This window comes from Petaurus breviceps, unplaced genomic scaffold, assembly GCF_028583685.1.
Source record: "Petaurus breviceps papuanus isolate PSGF00001 unplaced genomic scaffold, PetGlider_PUasm1.0 186, whole genome shotgun sequence".
NCBI lineage: Eukaryota > Metazoa > Chordata > Mammalia > Diprotodontia > Petauridae > Petaurus > Petaurus breviceps.
Genome location: NW_027185798.1, coordinates 42,413,152 through 42,432,948, shown reverse-complemented (window position 1 = coordinate 42,432,948; position 19,797 = coordinate 42,413,152). Strand labels below are relative to the sequence as shown.

General features: G+C 39.6%; 1 protein-coding gene and 1 long non-coding RNA gene across 2 annotated transcripts in view; one reads left to right on the top strand and one right to left on the bottom strand.

The window, feature by feature from the left end:
- LOC138162845 (uncharacterized) overlaps positions 1-19,797 on the top strand; it is an 86,264-nt gene that overhangs the window by 59,786 nt on the left and 6,681 nt on the right. The window lies entirely within an intron of this gene.
- PTPN22 (protein tyrosine phosphatase non-receptor type 22) overlaps positions 1-19,797 on the bottom strand; it is a 74,792-nt gene that overhangs the window by 53,165 nt on the left and 1,830 nt on the right. The gene's annotated exons all lie outside the window — the stretch shown is intronic.

Sequence of the window (19,797 nt, the reverse complement as noted above, 5' to 3'; positions counted from 1 at the left end):
TTGTGTTTCCTGCCAAAAAGTGCTATAAGTAGACTGTGAACACCTTAAAGTCATTGACAGTTTTCTGCTTTGACCTTGTATATCTAGCACCTAGTGCTACACTGAGCTAGAAACACTTTCTTAGCCTCTACCACACAGCCTGAGCTGTCCTTTCCTAGGGCCCTAAGCCATGTAGACTAGGCTAGTTTTTCCTTAAAAGGGATTAGAACTATCCTCTTAACTTAATTGGTCCCGAAGACTAAGGCTCCATCCATTTACCAGGCTCCCAGTTACCTAAGGGTATAAAAAAGGCTAGCCAAGGAACAGCAAGGGCTTCTCGTATTTGTCAGATATCCTACTGCCCTGAAAGTCACCACACCCTGCTGACCAGACACTTTTCTGTATTGAGATGAGAGGGACTGGGTCTTCCTGTATCCCTGCTGTATCCTTGCTGAGTATTTTGTCCATGCTATGGCCGAGTAAACTTCCTCTTAGATAGATAGTCTATGAGAGTCTCAGTTCATTCCATTCTTAAACCTGAGCCACCAGAGGGGCCCAATCTCCAACAAGTACTTTCTACATAGCAAAGGGCTTAATAAATGCCTGGTGAGCAAATGAATGGATTTGCATTAGGAAAGTTACTTTTATCTTTTTTAATCTAAACTGTAAGCAAAGTCTGTTAGTGAAAACAGGGAAGCTTTGGTGACTCAATCCTAGAGCCCATCCCTTATAATGTAGCATCATAATCTATTGGAAATATTCAGACAAGCATTTGTAAGAATAGTTAAATGAGCTTTTACTAGAAAGCAAAGCATCCCCTTGGAATGATTTCCATTTACTGGTGCTGGCCTGCCCTCCAAAATTACAGGTCAGAGGAAATGCCAGCAAATAACTTTGGCAACTTGTAAGAAATGACCTTACCCAAATTTTTATTTATTTCCATATCATGTATCATTCAAGAATCCCCATCAAGTCAAGACCTGACTTTCTTGATATTCCACTCAATTTGAGAAGGGGAAAGATAATTACAAATCTACAAATAATTACTGAATTAAAATACTAATCTATATTGTCTAATGAGATCTATTGGATTGTGCATTTTACAGTTCTCCTTGCTTTAACTCTCCCTCTGTCTCAAAGTTCATTTTCCCCTTGGCCTTTGTGACATATTATCCTCATCCTTTGTCTTTGCCTCTGACAATTTCTTCTCAGTCTCTTTTTTCTCCCTCATTCTCCTAACTTGGTACATTTCCCAATGTTCAATCTTTAAAACCTTTCACTTTTCCTTCTATAAAGAGAAGCTAGGTAGTACCAATGGGCAAAATGCTAAGCCCAATGTCTGAAAAATTGGAGGTCAAATCCAGCCTCAGATACTCACTAACTTTGTGACCCTAGGCAAGTCATTTAACCTCTGCCTGCCTCAGTTTCCTCAGCTGTAAGAGAGGGATAATAATAGCACTACCTCACAGGGTTGTTGTAAAGATCAGATGAGATCTGATCTATAGTGGGTACTCTATAAATGCTTATTTCCTTCCCTCTATATACTCTTTCCCTTAGAGATTTCATTTACTCTCTATCTATTACCTTTACACAGATAACTACCAAATCTGTACCTCTGGTCCTGACCTGCCTTCCAGACTTTTACCCTGTATGTCCAAATAACAATTATGAGTTGTCCCTTTGACATACTGGCATTACCTCAAAGTCAATACATCGAAAACCAAACTTCACAATCTTCCTGTTTCCACACATTGGCTCACCCTCTTATGCTCCCCATTTCTGTGCACTGTGCTGTCTTTCTCCTGATCACTCAGGCTCAGAATCTTTCGTATTTAATTCCTAGTCTTTCACCTCCAAAATGTATTCAGCCACCAAAGTCTTCCTTTCCATTCTCACTGCCACTTTCCCAGCCCAGGCACATAGTAGGTCAGAGCATTATACAATCATGGACTTAATTCAGGAATCACAGAATTTATCATTGGAAGGGACCTCAGTGGCCATCTTCTAGTCCAGCCTGTACAAGAAAAGGAATCCTTGCTAGAACTTGCCTGACAAGTGGTCATCCAGTCTCTCTTGGAAGACCTTCAATGAGAGAATCCACCACTCCCTCAAGGCAATATATTGCACTTTGGGGCCACTGTGATGGGGACAGCTAGATGGTATAGTGGATAGTGCTGGGCCTATAGTCAGAAAGACTCCTCTTCCTGAATTCAAATCTGGCCTCAGATACTTACTACCGTGTTTCTCCGATAATAAGATACTGTCTTATTATTTTTTTTGGACAGAAAAACACCAGAGGGCTTATTTTAATGAACATTGACAGCAATTTTAATAAACAGGTAAATGTGAACAAAAAAATGTACCTTTATTCAATAATGAATTCAATAAAGAACAGGATGACGCGCTCACTGCTGCAGCTCTGATTGGATGCAGCTCGGAGCGCGGCGTGCGTTTCACGGGGGGGGGGTGAATACAGAGGGTACCGTAATGTAGCGTGTAGCGCAGGGGATCACCTTCATTACAGTAGCAATCTCAATAGGGCTTATTTTCGGGGGAGGGGTTATTTTAGAGGAATCTTACACAGTAAGGGGAGGGCTTATTTTCGGGATAGGTCTTATTATCGGGGAAACACGGTAGCTGTGTGACCCTGGGCAAGTTGCTTAACCCTGTTTGCCTTGGTTTCCTCATCTGTAAAATGAGTAGGGGAGGAAATGGCAAATCACTCCAGTTATCTTTGCCAAAACCCCAAATAGCATCACAAAGAATTGGACACAGCAGAAATGCACCTGAACTGTTGGTTACATGTCTAACTGACACTCAGCCTAAATTTGTCTCTGCAACTTCCAACCATTGTGCCTGATTCTTTGAGGCAGTACATACAGATGGGGCACTGAAACTTAGAGTCAGCAAGATCTGGGTTCAGTTCCCTCTTTAGACACTTACTAGCTGGGTGTTCCTGGGCAAGTCACAGTCTCACTCAGCCTCAGTTTCCCTACTTGCAAAATGAGGAAGTTGACTCAACAGCCTACAGAGTCCCTTCCAGCTCTGATTCTATGATTCTCTGGACACCACTTGGGCCAAAGAGAATAAATGTAATCCTTTTTCCACTTAAAGAAGTCATAGAAGACCCATATGTACAAAAATATTTATAGCAGCTCTTTGTGGTGGCAAAGAATTGGAAATTAAGGGGATGCCCATCAACTGGGGAATGACTAAACAAGTTATGGTATATGAATGTAATGGAATATATTGTGCCATAAGAAATGAGGAGCAGATGGACTTCATATCTACTTAGAGAGGCTTATACGAACTGATGCTGAGAAGAGCAGAAGCAGGAGAAATTTGTACACAATTACAGATGCAACGTATGTGTGAAAACCAACTTTGATAGACTGGACTCTTCTCAGCAATGCAGGGTTATAAGACAACTCCAAAAGACTCATGATGGAGAGAGATGTCTACATCCAGAGAAAAAACTAGAGAGAACAGAGTTTGAATGAAGATTGAAGCAAATTAACTGCTCTCTTTCTTTTTCTTGTTTGGTTTTGTTTCCTCTTTCCCATTGTTCATTCCATCCTATACAATCCTTCTTTATAACCTGACTAATGTCTAATGTGAAAGTATTTGCAGATCCTATACCTGATTGTAAGCCGCTGGGGGGGGGGGAGAAGGAGGGGGAGAAAATGAAACTCAAGGAATTGTGGAACTGAATCTTATAAACTAAAAGTAAACAAATTAATAAAGATTTAAAAAAAGAAGTCATAGAGCCCATCCTCCTCATTTCCCAAATGAAAAAATAATCCTGAACATGCAAAATGATTTTGCTCTGTTAACTCCAGTAGTAAACAGCAAAGCCAGAATTTAAAACAAAGTCCTCCAAATCCAAATCCAGAGCTCTTTCTCCTACACCACCCAGGTATCACCCACAAACATTAATATTACCAAATACAAGAATTCTTCAATCAAGGACTTTCAGAATCTCAGATTCGGTTTTTTGTTCTTTATTTTTACCCCAAGGGGCATGAGGTCTAGAGAGCAGAGAAAGGGAAATATGTCAGTGGCTTGTGTTAACAAAGGAATCAAGGAAATAATAATTTATTGGGCACTATGCTAAGCACTTTATAGCCATTATATACAACCCTGTGAAATAGATGCTATAATTATCCCCATTTTACAATTGAGGAAACCGAAGTAAAGTGACTGGCTAAGGGCAGCGCAGTTCGTAAGTGTCTGAAGTCGAAGTTAAACCCAGTGCTCTGTCCACTGTTTTTAAAAATCTCCCAAACATACCAGCACTCTTTGCCTTTGAGCCTCCCCCTCATGTCCCAGCAGCTCTGGTTTTTAATGGCTTAGACAGGATTTTTTTTTTCATCAAAAAGTAGTATCAGGTTTAGAGTTTCTTTATTGTTTTTTTTTTTTAAGATTACTGTAAAAATTCAGCCATGCTGTGAGGGAAGGAGTCCATCCCAGTGTGGGGAAAGTAGCCACTGAGGTTAGTCTGAAAGAAGCTAACAGTATGGGTATTGTTTGGTTCCCCTGGATTAATGTAATAGCTCCCTAACCGTTCTTTCTGATCCCATACTAGCCCCTTTCCAATCCATTCTATCCAATGATGCCAGGTTAATCCTTCAAAATTCTGCTCCCATTATCTTACGTGTACCTTTTTTTTTTTTTTTTGCTTTTTTAAGGGCAATTGGGGTTAAGTAACTTGCCCAAAGTTACTCGGCTAGTTTTTTTGTGTGAGTGTTAAGTGTCTGAGGCCGGAACCGAACTCGGGTCCTCCTGATTCAGGGCTCATGCTCTACTCACTGAGCCACCTAGCCACCCCTTTTTACATGTATCTTTGATTTGAGGAGAGCAGATTTCAAAGAGTTTAAAGAAAGGATAAACAGGATAATGGAACAGCTAGATGGTCTAGTGGATGGATAGAATACTGTACTTAAAGTAGGAAGAGCTGAGTTCACATGCAGCCTCAGACACTATCTATGGAATTCTGGGAAAGTTGCTTAACTTCTCAGCCTCAGTTTCCTCATCTGTAAAATGGGGATAATAATAGCACCAACCCCACAGGGCTATTGTGAGGATATAAAGAGCTTTTCAAACCGTAAAGAGATAAGTGAATACTATGTAACATTATTCTAATTCTGATTATCATTTTTATTGTTATCCCATGGACTAAAATTCCATAAGTAGAGTCAGCTCAGGAGGGATAGGAAGTTCAATAGGAAGAAATTCTAAAGTCAATGACAGAAATAATTTCACGGACAAGGAAACAGGGTTTGCACAAAGATGTGATGTGAAAAATTCACTAATGTGAATGTAGAAGAAGCTTCTTAAGCTCAGATTTTGTAGGCTGCTGGGCTGACCAAGGAGATCAAAGACAGAAAGGAAGGTCCCATATACACCAAAATATTCATGGCATCACTGTTATGGAAGCAAAGCACTAGGAAAAAAGTACATTACTGCTGATTAGCAATAGCTAAGAGGGATGGTGGTAAACAAAGGCAATAGAATCTCATTGCACCCTAAGAAATCACAAATAGGAATTCAGAGAAACAAGGGAAGAGAGATGGCTGGATGTAATGAAATAGGCAGAACCAGGAAAACAACACAGAACAACTATTGTGAAGTAGGCAGAAAGAACCCCAAAAGCAAGCTGGACGCTGAGGACGGGGAAAGACTAAAGCTGGCCTGGAGAGGAGATGAGAAAATGAGCCTCCCTCCTTCCACTGAAGATTTGAAGAGAGGGAGCCTCCCCTCTGCTGCCCAGTGCACTCCAAGCCTCAGGAGCAGAGACCACTAACAGTCAGCACAGCTTCATCAAGAGCAGGTCATGTCTGACTAACCTCATTTGCCTTCTGACAGGGCAACCAGCCTGGCAGATCAGGAGAATGTGGTCGACCTAGTATGCTTAGGTGTCATCAAAACATTTGACAGGGTCTTTCATGTTCTGCTTGTGGATAAAATGAAGAGATATGGGTTAGAGGATAGCGTAGTTAAGTGGATTCAGTACTGGTTGGACAGACTGGACTTTAATTAGTCATTAATGGTTTGATGTCAACTTGAAAGGTTATTCAGTCAGTCAATAAACATTATTAATTGTCTCCTATGTGCCAGGTACTGTGTGCCAGGACTACTCTATAAGACCAAGTTACAGAGAAGTTACTGACCTTCATTGGGAGATGGAGTTCCCTGTGCCAAAGAATCATAGGTCTAGTTCCTAGCCCTGGTGCCATCCCCCAACTCCAGAGCCACTGCTTGGTCTACATTAGATGATGTGATAAGTTCATGAAAGAGGCATAAAACAAAGCTCCCCGAGAATAAATTCAAGGGAAAGATTTCTTCTAAGGAAATCAAAGACAGCATAGAAGAGACGGTGTTCTAACTGTTTCAAAAGGTCAGGTAATATGTCACCAGGTAAGCTGTTTTAGAGAGGGCATTTTAGACGTCTGCTATTTAAAGCCTTTCACCGTGTGGCCCTATCCTACTTTTTTAGCTTTAGTATATATACATACATGATCCCCTTCCATGCACTCGGCAGCATCGCCAAACTGGTCGTCTTGCATTCCTCACATGTGACACTCTAACTCTAGTCCATTTGCTTCTGCTTTGACTAATGCCTTAGTCTTTACCCCTCCTTAAGGGTTCCCATGCCTCATCATCTCTATCTGTTAGAATCTTTGGTTTACTTCAGGTCTCAACTGAAGGACCATCTTCTGAAGGGGGACTTTCTTGGTCTACCTGGGTGCTAATGTTCCTCTCCTGCTATCTACCCCCTCCCAAGGTTACCTTACATCTATTTTGTATATGTTTTGTATATATGGCTAGTTCCTGATTAGGGCATGTGATGAAACCCATGAAGTGGTCACATTATTTGAATTTATCCATATATTTCCATGGGACTGGAACCAGTTATTGCAGTTTATGTAATTATGACTTTGAATAGTGTGAATTGAAATTCTTGCAACCACTTCACAGGAGTCATTATTTGTTCTAAATGGGACCTAACTATACCTCTGTATGTTCATGTTGTCTCTACTTTAAGAATGTAAACTCCTTGAGGGAAGTGACTATTCTAATTTTGTTTTTGTTTTTTTTATCCCCAGGACCTAATACCCAGCACATAATAGATATTTAATAAATGCTTGTCATTTGTTTCATTAATTGATCAAAGAGAAGAACACAAGTAAATGTCAAGAGGTAATAAAATGAGATACATATTTAAGGAACAGCAAGTGATTCAGGTTGAAGGAACAGTCAAGGAGGTAGTAAAAGACAAACCTAGAAAGATAGGCTGGAACCAGATTGTAGAAGACCGTAAATGTCCATATTAGGAGTTTAGACTTGATTCAGTAAACAGTTGGTAGTCACTGAAGGTGTTCAGGAAGCTGAGAGATTCATTCTTGTGCACTAAAAAGATTAATATGGTAGCTCTGTGAAGGATGAATTGGAAAGATCCTAGTTAAGTGACTAGGCAAGTTAAGTAGCCTAGGCAAGAGGTTATGAGGGCCTGAGTTAGAGTGGTAGCTTTGAGAATGGAAAGGAGGGAATAAATATAAGAGATGTTGAAGAGGTAAAATCTCAACTGATTGAAGCAGAAGCAGGAGAAAGATTCAAAGATGACTCCAAAGTTTCAACCCTGTATGACTAGGATGACAGTTCTAGTGACAGAAATAAGAAATTTTGGAGAAGAAGCAGATTTTGGTAAAGACATGAGTTCAGTTTTGAGTATTTTGTGTTGGCAATACTAATAGGAAACCTGACAGTGGTTTTGAGGAGGCATTGCAATGGTAATGCAGATCTCAAGCCCTGGGGAAGTCAAGGCTGAAGTTTCAGATTTGGACTTGGGCTACATAAAGGTAATAATTGGAGCCACAGGGGAGGATGATTACTGAAGATAAGATCTGTAGAGAAAAGAGGAGGTGGAGTGGGGCCTTGGGGAATACCAGATTTGGGGAGTGAGAAAAGGAAGAGAAGACACCAAAGATACAGTGGAGGCAGAAAAATCAGGGGAGCCCAACTAGGGAGTCACAGTAGCCTAAGAATGAGGGAGAGTCAAGGAGGAAGGGAGTGGTTAACAAAGCAGAAGGCTAAAGACAAGTTACAAAGGATGAGGTCTGAACAAAGGCCATTTGGTAGAGAGGACAGTGTTGAGAACGGAAACCAGAGGGTACAGTGTGGAGAAGAAGGTAGCTAGTGAGTGAGTAGAAGCCACGACTGTAGGTAACTTTTTCTAAGTTAGGAAGGAAAGGGAAGGAGAGTTAGAACTAGAGGTGCAGCACCTGCCAGCATCAAGAGAAAACTTCTTGAGGGTGGAGGTGTGTTTGTAAGCTACAGAAAAGGAGCAGGTAGAAAGGGAAAGAATGAAGATGCAGGAGAGAAGGGCTAACTGCTTAGGCAAGGTCCTGAGAGAGCTGAGGGGCGAGGGTCCTAGGCAAAGGGAACTTTGATGAGGAGACTCATCGTATTCTCAGAGAGGAGGGAAAGAAAAACAGATGAGGGGTGGCTAGGTGGCACAGTGAATAGAGCACTGGCTCTGGAGTCAGGAGGACCTGAGTTCAAATCCAGCCTAAGACACTTCACACACTTACTAGTGTGACCTTGGGCAAGTCACTTAACCCAAATTGCCCTCCAAAAAGCATCAAAACAAAACAAAAACAGATGAGCCAAGATAGAATGAAAATGTGAAGTGTTAAGGATGGAAGGTGAAGAAATAAGACCCTGGGCAACTAAGTGACACAGTGAATGTTGTGCTGGGCCTAGAGTCAGGAAGACAGTTCAAATCCTGCCTCAGATCCCAATTATCTGTGTGATTTTCATTTGCAAAACTGGGATGATAAATGGGCTTCCCTCCCAGGGTTCTTGTGAGGATCAAATGAGATAGCATGCATCAGTATTCCTGATGTCTTAAAGTACTATATAAATGTTAGTTATTTTTATTGTTGTTATTAATTACTCTGTAAAGTAGGAAGTGTCATCATTCACTGAGATTGGAGTTGGGAATTTGAAGAGCAGAAAGTTTATTACAGTTGCTATGAGTTCTGTGAGAGACATCCTTAGTCTAGGAATAAACAATATTTGTTGGAAAGCCAGGAAGGTTTTCATTACATTTATTCCTTCTGAATAAACAGGTAACTCCTTTAATGGAGTACAGAGACTCAGACATATGTGAGCACTTTTATGCTGCTTTCACTCCGATTTCCCACCTTGTTCTCCATTGGCTAGGTGCACCCTACTACACTGCCCATGCCATGCTCCCCTCAAACACCTTGTACAAGCCCAAACTCCAAACCTGATCAGAAGCCTGGTCCTGCTAGATCACAGCTCTGATTAGAACCAGTCACCTCGGACTTTCATTCTGCTATCACTCAAAGATGGGAGTACTTTAATCTTATGGAAACAAAATTCCTCCCCTACACCTGTTTCCCACAGTTCTATCATAAATTGATAAGAGACGAATAAAAGTATTGCCACATAGTTGTGAAGGCCCAGATGAGGTTAAGTGCCATGAATTTATAAAGCATTTCATGACTTTCTCTAGTAGCTCCCAGAAACAGGAATGCTGAAAATAGATGATTAGAGTTACCCATGCTGGAAATTACCAGATAAAAATAGCAATATGCCAAAGTCTCTAGAACTGTGGGGAGTGCACAGTTGAAGTAAATGACCAGAGGTGGGGTAGGATAGGATAGGAAGGGAAATGAGATCAGAATGGAATAATGGAGTGATAGAATAGGGAAGAGTCAGAGGCCTAGGAGTCAGGATTAGGAAAAACAAGATCAATAGGAATGAGAGAGTGGGAAGAGGTGGAAGGATGGAAGGTTGTGGTTAGAGAGCAGAATTTCAGGAATTCAAGACTATGGAAATGTGCTGATTCCTAGATATGGCTGCGCTTAGTGGTGGTTGAGGTTAAGTGGTAATGTCAGTCACTACAGTTGAGGAAGGTCACTGAACTTCATTTGAAGAAAAAACTATTCTATATTATGTAATCTGGAATCTCATTTTAAGAACCAGTAATTTGCACGTTGTTCTGGTTTTACCTGTTTCTTTTCTACAGCTGAGTTAAGGTACACTAGAGGGTGCAGCAAGTGTGAATGTTGCCACTGACTGGATTTCCTGAACATTTGTTTACTGAACAGGGAAGACTTCCAGATAGATTATAAGTAACAGATGATGTAGGGAAAGATCGCTGGACTTGAATTCTGGAAACTTGGGTTCTGGTCCTGACTGTCAGTTACTAGCTGCGTGATCCTCGCTAAACTGTAGGATTTAGAGTTCCATTGGCAATATCCAACCAAGGCGTGGGGAACCTACGACCTTGAGGCCACATGTGACCTTTTAGATCCTTAAGCAAGGCCTTTTGATTCAGTCTAGAAGACCACATGCTACTTCAAGGTCACAGATTCCCCACCCCTAATCCAAACCCTTCATTTTACAGGTAACAGCGCCCCCACCTATTCTAAGACTCTTCCTGGCACTTTTACATACAAATAAGAAAATTGAAGGCCAGAGAAGTTAAATTATTTGCTGAAGTCCATGTAGGTAGTAAGTAGCAAAGCTAAGCTACAAATGCTTCTTCACTATAAATATATGATGTTGCCTCAGATCTTTTAACCAATCTGAGCTTCAAATAACCTAACCATAAAGAGCCATACAAGTGTTAAGAGGGTGCCTTTTTCCCCCACGATGATGCTAAGAAGGCTAAGAAGGAAGTGGTCTTCCATCTTCCCTGATGAAGATAGAAATCAAGTCAAAGGCCTTGAAAGTCAAGAGGGCAGTGCTGAAGGGTGGACGCAGCCACAAAGAAGAAAATATAGATGCCACCACCCCACCCAACTCCCGGAACACCAAGACGCTCAGACTTCTAAAAATTTTCCATTATATGTATACAGAAAAAAAAAACCAATAATATAAGGTGGTTATCGTTTTAAGAGAGCCTTGATAGACTTAAAGGTCCACAGCCAAGGCTCTCTACTTCTAGCTCAGCATCTGACCTGTTCACCTCCATATCAGCTGCCCAGTCCCCAGGGGTGTCCCCTTCCTCTTTTCCTCCCCCTTTCTCCATGCCCTTCTGGTTCCCCTTTATGTTTTGTGTTCTCTTATTACAATGTAAGCACCACAATAATAGGGAATATTTTACTTTCTTATCTTTATATCACCAGCACTTAACACAATGCCTGACCCATAGTATGAGCTTAATAAATGTTTGTTCTATCTGTCTATCTACCTGTCTAGGATCAAACACTAAGAATAAGTGTTTCTGGATTTAGGCTGGACTAGCATTGTTAGGGCTGCCACAGGAACAAGAATACCTATGTACACCCTAGACTCTAGACACCTATACTTAAGGTAACCATGCTACCCAGTCATTCAGTGAACCTAAAGGTCTCTTGAGTTGGCAGAGATGCTCATAACATGCACTTTCTTGGGCTTTTAAACATTATTTAAACATTATGGGGTACAGAAATGGATGCCACCAGAAGTGCAAATGAACAGCTAACATATTCTAGAAGCTGATTACTCAGAACTCTACAGCTCCAGCCCCAGCTTCTCATAGAAACCCAAGCTCATATTTCCAACTGACTACATTTCCATTTAAATGTCTTTACCTCAATTTTGACACATCTAGAATTAGACTTATCTTCTTTCCAAAACTCCCATTCCCAAATTCACCACTGATCCAAATAACCATGTTTCCACTCCCTCCCTCTATCCCAACCCCTACTTGAAAATTAAGAATCGACTTTGAATTTTCCTTCCTTCTAACTGCCTTCACTCCTGATCCATCATTATTAAGTTCTTAAAAACTTGATTTGTCCCCTTTCTCCCCATTTCCCTTGTCATCACCCTGTTCCTGTTCCTTTTCACTTAATTGGTATGTGATCCTTTTCACTGGTCTTCCTACCCCTAATCATTCCCTTTCTCAAAACATGCCACACATCACTACCAGATTAATTTTCCTAAAATCCTATTTGTATCACACCATTCCTCTAATAAAAAAAAACAACCTAAGGTGAAATGGAAGGGTATCCCTTGCTCGTGATTAGGTAGAGCAAATATAGTAAAAATAATAATACTTCCCAAAATAATTTATAGATGTGCTACAATACTAATCAAAATGCCAGTAAGCTACTTCACAGACAATAGATAACATATCAAAATACATATGGAAAAGCCAAAAAAAAAGAATTGTCATACTAGATATTAAAATGTACAATGAAGTAATGATTATTTTTACTTCTGTCTTGTACTGGAGAAATAGAAAAAATATAGATGAATGAAACAAATGAGAGAATCTTAAAACTGACACCTATATATAGAAGAGATTAGTATTTGGTAAATTAATATCTAAAACACACTGAAGTAGAGCACCATAACTGAATAATTGTTGAAAAATGAGTTTATTCTATATTTCACACCATACAACGTATTAAACTCTCACTGGGTCAATTATATAATTTTTTTCAAAAATAATTTTAAAACTTGAAAAAGGAATGATGAGCTGCCTCCGTTATGGAGAGTAGTCAGTCAACAAGCATTTATTAAACACTTACTATGTACCAGGTTCTGTGCTAAGTGCTAAGTCTACAAGTAAGGTGGAAAACACCATCTTTGATCTCAAGGTCCTTATATTCTAGGCAATATAATAGCTAGGTGAATACCAAATACATACAGACTAGGCAGGAGGTAATTTCAGAGGGAAGGCCTGGAGGAGAAGGAAAAAAGGGACCTTGAAAGGGTTCCACCAAGAAGTAGAATTTGAGCTGAATCTTGAAGAAAACCAAGGCACCTAAGAGGCAGTAGTAAAGGAGGGAGACTCTTCCAAAAATGGAGGACAACCAGAGCAGAAGCAGGAGTCCATACAGAAATACAATGTTGTATATGAAGAAGATTGTTATGAAACAAATGTAAGACATTATTAAAGGCAAAACTGATGGGTTTGGTTACCTAAAGGGATTTTTCACAACAAAAAGCACTATCACTACAATAAAAAAGTAAGAAACCTAAGTTGTTGTTTTTTAATGTTGACTATCAACCACTATCAACAAAGACCATCATCTGCTTGAAAACTTGAGTGTCAAGAAATATACCCAAGGTCACATAGCCAATATGTGTCAAAGATAGGACTTGTGAACAGCTAGGTGATGCAATGAACAGAGCGCTGGCCCTGGAGTCAGGAGGACCTGAGTTCAAATCCACCATCACACACTTGACACTAGCTTTGTGACCTTGGGCAAGTCACTTAACCCCAATTACCCTGTCCTCCCCCCTCCAAAAAGCAAAAAAAAAAAAAAAGATAAGATTTGAATCTAGGCCTTCCTGACTCTGAGGCTGCCTCTCTATTCTACCACACTGCATCTCAAAGAAATAAATTGATTTTCAATAAACGTATTGGATATTATAGAGCCTCTGAAATGAGATCCATAATCACTCGAAGAAGTCAGCCTAACGGTCCACAAAAGAACAGCCTCGTGGATAGTGGATAGCCTAGTGAAGAAGACCTATATCACCAGTGCCTGCAGTTGGATACCCAGTCGTTAGAACTGACTGGTCCACCAATATATCTGTGACAGACCCTGGTCTGAGAATTGAATAGAAAAAAAATGGACTGCTGTGGCAGCTAGGTGGTGCAGTGAATAGAGCACTGACCCTGGAGTCAGGAGGACCTGAGTTCAAATGTGGCCTCACACACTTAACACAAAAACTAGCCCTGTGACTTTGGGAAAGTCACTTAACTCCAATTGCCCTGCCTTCCACCTTCCCAAAAAAAAAGGACTGCTTTGTCTTTAGGAAATTGTGTCTTCCTTTAAGTGACTCCAAATTTTCTTTGAAACAAAAACCCATCTTTTTAACATCATTATATTTCTAGTGCTACTAAATGGCTGTATGTCTATGAGTCATGGAATACCATAACTTCCAAAGACTTAGTGATAGGTTACTGAAAGAGTAATAGAAATATGCATGGTAAGTGTGAGAAGACTGCCATAGACTACCAATGAAGAACAGCACAGGATAAATCATTTTAAGAATATCTTAAAATAGATATATGAGAAGAAAAGGAAGCAGAATGGTCATGTAGCAAGAGCAAAGTCTACCTAATGGATAGCTTGCATGGTCCATATCCTTGCAAATAATTTTAAAACTTGTAAAAGGAATGATGAGTGTTGGGTGGACACCTGTGAAGAATGTAGGCTATATGTGAATTAAATTGCATAATTATGTAAAGGCTTGGATGGGGCAACATATACACATTATTGGAGGGAATACTCACATTGATAAAAATCAAATGTTCATGGAGTATCAAAGTATACTTATGGCTAGCTGGAGTAAATCCAGTAAAAACAGGAAAACATTCCAAATTAATCTACAAATTTACCGTGACACTAATCAAAATCCAAATAGGCTGCTTTGTAGACAGTTAGATAACATATAAAAATACACATTGAAAAGTAGAAAAGGATTTTTCTTACTGGATTTCAAATTTTATAATAAAGCCAGCCTGGTATCTGGTAACCAGATAACAGGTCTGGGAACTGATCTCTAGTTATCATCTATCCAAATGTTGTCCAATGGAGAAATGGGCAAACTGTTTCTGAAAGGAAATATACATTATTAATATCTATTTGGGGAGATCTTTAAATTCCCCTATAATCAGAAAAAATGTAAATCAAGACAATCCTAACAGCCACTAATATTTTTTAAATGACAAAAAAAAGTGATGAAAATCAACATCAGCAGGGTTGCAGAGAAATAGTCATTGTGTAGGACTTTCAACTAGTGCTATCTCTTTAGAAAATGATCTGATGGCAAAATAAAAGTTACAAAATTGTTTGTACTTTTTGTCCCAAGGACCCAGTTGAGAGACTTTTATCTTAAATATATCATGAAAAGGGGGGAAAAAAGACCTAGCTGTACAAAAATATTTATAGCTTCTTTATTTGTAGCAGCAAGAAGCTGGAAACAATTTAGATGTCTGATGCTTAGAGAATGCCTGAATAAGCCATGACATATTAATGGATTAGTATATTATAGTTTAAATGTAGAAATGGTAATTTGTGAAGAAATCAGACAAATATGCACTAACATGAAATGATAAAAAAAACAAGATTAATAAACTCAGAACAGCATCTATACATATGCATTCAATACAACTATACTTTTAAAAGAAAGCTTCTTCAAATGAATTCGGCAGATATAACCCAAACATCTTCTGTACATTCATTTGTAACTTACATTTTTAATTCTCTGATTCAATTTTTAAATGCATGCTTTATGAGGTACATTTAAGTGGTTACTTTCAGGGTCAGTTTTGTTTAACTGTTTTTCTCTGTTAAAAGGGAGAGCATTGATATCAAGAAAATGGTTTAAAAATATTGATTTCAATTAAAATAAACGGTATAGTCTAACATGATTCTGGTTTAATGAATGTTCCTTATTTTATATGATTATCTGATGTTTTTCACTGATGGCTTTAGGTTGTTTTGCTATTTTTTATTCCAGTTTCCTTTTTAAAATTTTTCTTCAGACAGATCAATCAATAATCATTCAATCAAGAAACATTTATTAAGTGTCTACTACATGTCAAGTACTATGTAATTTCATTGGTAAAGGGAACCCCCAGTGAGAAAACTCCATTTACCATTGCAGGTCCCATGGCTCTGCAGTTTATAGTTTGATGGAGTTACATGGAGAGAACCAGAAGTTACATGATTTGGCCAGGACCCCAGGTCTTCTGGTTTCAAGGACAGCTATCTATCTCTTACTCCACCTTTTCTGCCCCCATTTTACAGATGAGACAACGATAGGGAACTCACATTCTACTGTACTTGAAGGTTTACACATGCTTTCCTCCCAGTAATTCTGTGAGGTAGATGTTACTGGGTTGTGCTAGAGTCACATACTGCTGACTGTTAAGATGATTGCTATTTTTTTCCATTTAATTTTTATTTTATTTTTTTCTCAATTACATGTAAACAAAAATTTTTAGCATTTAAAAAAATTTTTGAGCTCTAAATTCTCTCCCCCTCTGACTCCTCCTCACTTCATTGAGAAAGCAATTTGATATTGATTATACATGTACAGTCATGCAAAATTTTCCATATTAGTCACATTGTTTTGTTATTAAAAATTTTTTTGTTATTAAAAAATAATAATGCCCACTTCCTACCCACTAGATCAAATCCAAGCAGTCTAGCATTCAGCCATAACCTTATTTTCACACACAAACCTGCTCCACTCAGAGCAATCTCCTCATTATTCCACTTGGGCCCCATGCACAGTCCTATCTGGAAACCTATGTTCATAGTGATCCCTTCCATATGATGCCCGCCCATTTTTTCAATTTCTACCAGATCTTTCTGCTCCATGAAATTTCCCTGGAAGACTTCATCCCACATTGATGCCTCTCTTCTTGAACACCTAGTATATTTATTGTCCATACTGCGCAATTACAGCTTAATTATATGCCATTTTATTTCCTAATTATCCACATCATTTAACACTACATGGCAAACTATATTGTTCTCTAATTATTTCACCATATATATGTTGAGAAGCAGGGTGGTGTTATAGAAAGATTAATGGACCTAGATCCCAGCTCTGTTATTTATACTTGAGTGACCTTGATAAATCACTCTTCCTCTAAGTCTAAGTTTCCTATTTTATAAAATGAGGAAGGGTGTTAGACTAGATGGTCCCTTTCAGATCTAAATCATATGGTCTTGCCTTCTCAACGATATTGTAAGTTGCTTATGGGCAAGGATAAAGCTTTTGCCTTTGTATTCTGCATCTTTCGCCCTTCTCCCCCCATTAGAACTTAGTATAGTGCTGGCCATATGTGCTCCATCAGTGTTTATTTGTTGGCTAATTGAACCTGGTTCAGTGAGGAGTAGATAGCTGTTGTTGTGATGGTATGAGATGATGGTATCTTGCACTGGAGACATGATTTGCTTGGTGTTTCCTGGCTATCATTCCCTCATCTTTCACAATTGCGGCTAGGTCCAAAGTCCTGTGGCATTTAAAAAGGCTTGAGAGACATAATTTCTGGGTAATTTTATAATTGTGTTAATAATGCCCACATTTTAATAAAAGGATGATCATTTGGCCGTCTCTCTCTTAGACCAAAGACAATCATGGCTGCTATCTCACGGCTTATATGTCCATTGGAAGAGTGGTATTCCCACCGATGGCAATCAACTCTGATGAGTTAAGAATTAATGAGAGAATGAATATTATAATGAGGGACTGAACCTACTTAGCTGGATTTTGATTATGTCATTTACTTATAAGTTACCCCCAGCCTAAGGCAATCTATTAAAAGAATTTATCCCAGGGGTGGTTAGGTGGTGCACTGAGTAAAGCAAAGGCCCTCGGAGTCAGGAGGACCCGGAGATCGGTTCTGGCCTCAGACACTTAACACCCATACAAAAAAAAAACTAGCAGTGTAACCTTGGGCAAGTTACTTAACCCCAATTGCCCTCCAAAAGGCAAAAAAAAAAAAAGAATTTATCCCCACCCAAACACAATGGCTTCCCCATCTGGGTGGGGTCTAGATAGAGGAAAAAGTTAGCCTTCAGAGACTAACATCTTGAAGTGAGGATAAAAGAAAAAGGGGGAAATCTAAATCTCCCCAAATCATTGGTTATTAATAATTTCTCTCAGTCTTATTCTGTAGCTCTGTCAATGCTGCCATAATGGGGGAATATGGAGCAGTACTCGAGGATAAAAAGTGTTAAAGAATGGGTGATAAAGAAAAGGAGAGAAAAAATGAGAAAAGTATTAACTTTAAAAAGAGTAAAACTACTCTAAGCCCAAATCAGTCATACTCAGAGTAGGGCCCTTGAATTGTATACATTTCCTTGTATGCAACCTTCAAGTCTTTAATACTAGAATGTTCTATCATGGTAGACTCCAGTAGCTGTGTATGCGGATCCTTTAGTTAGTGGTTAGAAGAAATGTGATCATAGAGTCATAGAATTGTTAAGTGTGGACAAGAAAAAAATAGAATAATCAATTATTTATTCAATTCAGCAAGCATTTTTAAGTGCCTGCTATGCACCGTGCTAGATACTGAGGATATAAAGACACAAAAAATAGCACCTGTCTTCAGTGAGCTTACCTTCTACTAAGGTGGAGTAGGGAAGGGAAGGGAAGACATTGGCTACTCTTGCTATCTCTCCATTGACCCTCTCCTTGTAATATAAAAGGACAAGTCAAGGAATCAAGAGGGGAAAGGACTAAAAAGTGTCTCCTCAGGGCAATTATTGATGGTGGCAGACATGAAGAAGGGAAGACATTGGCAAATATTATAATGCAGGATAGAATGTGATCAAGACCATAAGAACACCAAACACAATACTCCTCTTAAGTACTCTATTTCCTCCCCACTCCACTTTTCTTCCTTTCTTTTCATCTCTTCCCCTCCCTCTCTCCAACCCTTTTTCTTCCTGTTTCTATCTATATTTGTTTGACCTTTATGTCCCTTTCTCTATATCTGTTCTTTTGTTTTTTTTCAATATATTTCTTTCTTTCTTTTACCCAAGTAGACTGAGTAGAGGGGAAACTGATTTTGTTCCCCAAGCTCCTGTTATATCAATTTAGTATGCATCTCTGGAAATGCTGAGAAAGCCTTATATGACCAAATGTGCTAGTCTTCACCTGAATTTCTCAACTAGTACAGGTGGTACTGTACCGTACATTAAGACACAACCCAAACTTTGCTGATGGCATCTCACTCACTAGAATGTAAAAGCCCCGGGCCGAGTTTCCATTCAAATGCCAATACTAGCCTAGAACAGAAATGACACAGCTGAATCCTATTATCCCTCTGCCCTGGACTAAAGTGAGGAAGCTACCTCCAGGTTCTTAAAGGGAGCAATTACAGGAAGTGTGAGGCATAGGACTTGTCTTTAACTCTGTAGGACTGGCCACCAGAGTCATTCCATGTGCTCCCAGACTTTCCATTATATGACAGCTTCTGAATGATACCAGACAGGGCACAGTGATTTAATATACCACATGTCCCTTATTTTTCGTTCCTCTTCTCTGGGCCTCTCCAACTCTATTCCCATATCCTGCTCTTGCTATCTCTCCAGTGACCCCCTCTCCCTGTAATATAAAAGGGAAAGTCAAAGAATAAGAGTGGAAAGGACCAAAAGGTGTTAACTTTGGGCAGGGGTGGGGAACCTGTGACCTCAAGGCCATCTGTGCCCTCTAGGAACTCAAGTATAGCCCTTTGACCAGATCCAAACTTCACAGAACAAATCCCTTTAAAAATGTGAAGTTTGGATTCTGTCAAAGGGCTGCCTTTGAGGACCTAGAGGGCCACATGTAGCCTTGAGGCCACAGGTTCCCCACCCCTGCCTTAGGAGAATTATTGATGGTGGCAGGCATGAACAGGTGAGAAAAGTAGTCCCTAGGACACCTTGCCCTGACAATTAATACTCAGAATACTCAAATACTCAAAATACTCAGAATCTTGAGAGTCATTGGTCTATACCCAACTCAATTGGCCACTAAGACATCTGACCCTAGATACTCTGTATGATATAGTAAAGGATGCATATGGAATGGCTTGAGCAGTCAGCCCCACTGTCTACTGCAGCAAGAGCTATGTAGAGACACTCGGTTCTGCTGAAGTGAGGCTCAGTATCGGCTATAGGTGAAGAGTGAGTGTGTGTGTGTGTGTATGGGTGTGAGAGAGAGGGAGAGGACGAGAGAGACAGAGAGAGAGAGAGACAGAGAGAGAGAGATAGAGAGAGAGGGAGAGGATGAGAGAGAGAGAGAGAGAGAGAGAGACAGAGAGAGAGAGAGAGAGAG